This window comes from Lithobates pipiens, unplaced genomic scaffold (assembly GCF_037356315.1).
Source record: "Lithobates pipiens isolate NorthernLeopardFrog02 unplaced genomic scaffold, aLitPip1_a1.2 Scaffold_10, whole genome shotgun sequence".
In the NCBI taxonomy this organism is placed as follows: Eukaryota; Metazoa; Chordata; class Amphibia; order Anura; family Ranidae; genus Lithobates; species Lithobates pipiens.
In genome coordinates, this window is record NW_027507686.1 from 139,755,441 (window position 1) to 139,759,960 (window position 4,520).

The following is a 4,520-nucleotide window of genomic DNA, read 5'->3' on the forward strand; positions in this document are numbered from 1 at the left end:
AAGATACCTCATCATGAGTTAACACGGGTCTGGTTATAAGTCATGCATCCTGTCCCACGGCTTACCAACCCAAAATTATGTATATATAGAGTACAGTGCTTGCACATGCAAATTCTTAATAAATCGTAAGTGGCGGAGGGCACCGGATCACGGCAGGGGGGCCCTCTCCCATCATAGATAAAAGTGATCTTGTGGCGAATCCGCTGCAGAGACCACTTTTATCTTGTACTGGACTGCCAGCCGAACAAGAGGATACCGGGATTATGGCAGCTAGCTCCTGCCATAACAACGATACATGTCCCCAAAGTAGGGACATATATCAGCATGTGGCGGTCGGGAAGTGGTTAAAGACTGATGTTTTTTCAGGAGCAGTGATTTTAATAATGCTTAAAGTGAAACAATAAGAATAAAATATTTATTTAAAGCGGAAGTCCACCCTAAAGTGCTCGGAACCCACCCCCCCTCCGGCGCCACAATTGACACCTTTCAGGGGGGAGGGGGGTGCAGATACCTGTACAGTACAGGTATCTGCATCCACTTCCGGGATAGCTCTCTGCGGAAAGGGGCGTAGATTACGCCCCTTTCCGCAAGTGCCTGCCCCTTTCCGCAAGTGCCCCGCTGCCTGCTGGGAAACACACAGATCCCAGAGGCAGCGGGGACCGTCCTTATTGCGCAGCGCGACTCGCGCATGTGCAGTAGGGAACCGGGAAATGAAGCCGAAAGGCTCCATTTCCTGATTCCCATACCCAAGATGGCGGCGGCAGCACCCGAGAGACGATCTAGAGATCGGCTTCGGGTGCCGACATCGCGGGCGCGCTGGACAGGTAAGTGTCACTATTTTAAAAGTCAGCAGCTGCAGTATTTGTAGCTGCTGGCTTTTAAAAAAAAAAAAAAAAAAACGCGGAGTCCCGGCGGACTCCCGCTTTAAATATCATGCTTGGGGAGTCCCCTTAGTCTGCCTGTAAATTAGCGCATCTTTCCCATGTTGATAACAGTACCACAGCAAAATTATATTTCTAAAGGGAAAAATTGAATTCAAAACTGCTTGCGGAAATATACTGTTGGATCCCGGCAATATAGATAAAAATAATTGAAAAAAGCGGCATGGTATGTATATTAAGGGGGAAACCCACACCAAAATTTAAAAAAATGGTGTGGGGTCCCCTCAAAATCCATACCAGGCCCTTCAGGACTGGTATCGATTTTAAGGGGAACCCCACACCAAATGTAAAAAAAAAATGGCATGGGGGTTCTCCACAAAATCCATACCAGACCATTATCTGAGCACACAACCTGGCAGGCCATAGGAAAAGGGGGGATGAGAGAGTGCCCCCCCGAACCATACAAGGCCACATGCCCTCAACATGGGAAGAATGCTTTAGGTCTCCCCAAAGCATCTTGTCCCCATGTTAATGGGGTCAAGGGCCTCATCCCCACAACCCTTGTCCAGTGGTTGTGGGGGTCTGTGGGTGGGGGGTTTATCAGATCCCGTCCCTCTTGCATGAATAAGTATGGGTTACATTATACCCCTACCCATTCACTAAAAAAGTGTAAAAAATTACAGAAGGTTTTGAGAATCCCTTTATTAAAAAAGTGTCCCGCGATGTCAATCACGGCGCTAATGGTCCCAAAAAAACAGAAAGAAAAAAAAACGTAAAAGCTCCGCCTCTATGAGAGGCTTCCACCGACTGCTGTCTTTTCGCTTTTAGCTATTATATAGGCAAGGGCGGCGCCACCCGTCGACGTAACCGGGTGACCTTGCCCCCTTCTGACATCATGTGGCATCAGAGGGGTGTGGCCCTACCCTTTGCTACATAACATCTGTCACAGCGAAAATACGGCAGTTGGCGGGACGTCTAAGATGGAAGCAGATTTGTTTTTTTCTCTGGACCGCCGGCGCTGTGATTGAAGAAGGATAGACATCCCAGAAGACTTTTTTTTATAACAAAGGAATTGTCCAAAACTGTCTCTTGTAATTTTTTACTTTTTTGGCACTTTTTTGGTGAATGGGAGGGGTACAATGTACTCGATACCCATTCACCTTGTTAAAGCGGGCGTCCAGATTCCAACAAGTGGTAGAAGGACAGAGAGGGCAATCTGTAACAAAGACCTGAGGCGGCAAACTGTATGTTGTCTACCGTGCGCTCGGGTTTGGCAAATCACCGACCTGGTGGACAGATTACAGGGAGGGGCTGGGGAAGACCCAGCTGTCATGGTGCACGTTGGCACCAATGACAAATCAAAGGCAGATGGAGTGTCCTAAAGAATGTTTTTAGGGACTTGGGAGCTAAATTGAGGAAAAGGACCTCCAAGGTAGTATTCTCAGGAATGCTACCTGTACATCGAGCCACACAAGAAAGGCAGAGGGAGATTAGGGAAGTAAACAAGTGGCTGAAGAGCTGGTGTATTAAGGAGGGGTTTGGGTTCCTGTAGGGCTGGGACGACTTCTCAGTTGATAACCCGTACTATAGAAGGGACGGGCTGCACCTAAATGAGGAGGGTGCAGATCAGCTGGGAATAAGTATGGCCAAAAAGTTAGAGGGGTTTTTAAACTAGGTGATGGGGGGAGAGTCCAGAGATAGAGATAGTCAGCGTTGAACATATTCCAGAGGGCAATATTAGGGGTAGGGTAACCAAAGCACATAAACCCAAGGTAAGTATAGTAGCAAGTCCTAGTTGCAATCTCGGAACACCCAAGAGGATAGTATGTGACCGGTCAAAATATAATAATGCATTAAAATGTTTATTCACCAATGCCAGAAGTCTGCCAAGCAGAATAGATAAATTGGGAGCTCTGGTGCATCAGGAGAGCTATGATGTAATCGGTATTGCTGAAACTTGGCTTCATTCCTCACATGACCGGTGCTCCATCAACACACTCACCCAGACCTGTGAGGACTTCGGCCAAGCTTCAGGGGCAAAGGCCAACTGCGGGAAGTCGGAAGTCATGCTCTTCAGAAATGAAATCATGTTATGGTCACTGATACCCAGGTGTTCCTTTATCTGAAAATTTGTAATACGCTCTGCATGGTTTCAGATTACCAGGTCCAACAGAGAATCATTCCTTGTTGGGGCCTCAATAAACTGGACCATAAAATTGTCCTGTAATAGGTTTATACATTTTTGCCCTTTAACTGTCCCAGCAGTGCTCCAGTCAATTTCTGGGTAGTTAAAATCCCCCATTATTATCACTGTCCCAGCCCTTGCAGCCCTTTCTATCTGTGCAAGGAGCTGAGTCTCCACCTCCTCATTAACATTAGGTGGTCTATAACAAACTCCAATGATTAACTTTGAACTATGCACATTTGTATGCAGTTCCACCCATAATGCTTCAGACTCATCACACTCTCCATCCACCAGGTCCTCTTTCACACTCGCTTTGAGATCACTTCTCACATACAGACAGACCCCTCCACCTTTCCTTTTTACTCTGTCTTTCTGAAAGAGTGCATAGCCAGGAATATTAATAGCCCAGCATCTACTGCCCAGGGGTGGTAATGCGGGGGGGGGAGGAGGGAAGACCGCAATCTCGTTCCTTGTGGGGGGCTAAGCCTCTAGCCCAAAAGCAGCAAATAGGTGAAGCTGAATTTAATCAACGATCCTACAAGGCTGAGCAGAGGGTACCCCACAAGGACCTAATGGATTAGATAGATACAAGTGGTTCTCAATGTCCTAGCTGTGAAGCAGATACACCCCTAAAGGCTATAGTCGATACTACACTTGATCTTAGCCAAAAGGCCGAGAAGCGATCTTTACTTTCATTAAGTCTTTACCAAGTAACTATAGACCTGTTAGTTTAGTAGTGGTTAATGATTCTTACTCTGAATGGTCTAAGGTTATCAGTGGTGTACCCCAAGGTTCAGTGCTGGGACACTTACTTTTTAATATCTTTATAAATGATATTGGGTCTGGGATCTTTGCAGATGACACCAAGCTATGCAGTGGAATAATGTCCTTACAGGATGTCTCCAATTTACAAGCCAACCTCAATGCTCTGTCTAATTTGGTGACTATGTGGCAGATGAGGTTTAATGTTGAGAAATGTAAAGTTATGCACTTGGGGGCTAAGAATATACATGCATCATACGTTTTAGGGGGAGTACAACTGGGGGGATCCATAGTGGAGAAGGATCTGGGGGTTTTGGTAGATCATAAGCTCAATAATAGCATGCAATGCCAAGGTGCGGTTTCCAAAGCAAGCAAAGTCCTTTCTTGTGTTAAGAGAGGTATGGACTCCAGAGAGAGAGAGACATCATTTTGCCCCTGTTCAAATCATTAGTAAGACCTCATCTGGAATATGCAGTTCAGTTTTGGGCACCAGTTCTCAAAAGGGATATTGGGGAACTGGAGAAAGTGCAGAGAAGGGCAACCAAACTGATAAGAGGCATGGAGGAGCTCAACTATGAGGAAAGATTAGAGGAACTGAATTTATTCACTCTTGATAAGAGGAGATTAAGGGGGGATATGATCAACATGTATAAATATATAAGGGGTCCATATAGTGAACTTGGTATTCAGTT

The 4,520-nt window shown here is 46.0% G+C and overlaps 1 pseudogene; it reads right to left on the bottom strand.

Annotated features, from left to right (window-relative positions):
- Positions 1–3,542: 3,542 nt before the first annotated feature.
- Positions 3,543–3,750, bottom strand: LOC143956161 (U2 spliceosomal RNA; annotated as a pseudogene).
- Between the last annotated feature and the right edge of the window lie 770 nt (positions 3,751–4,520).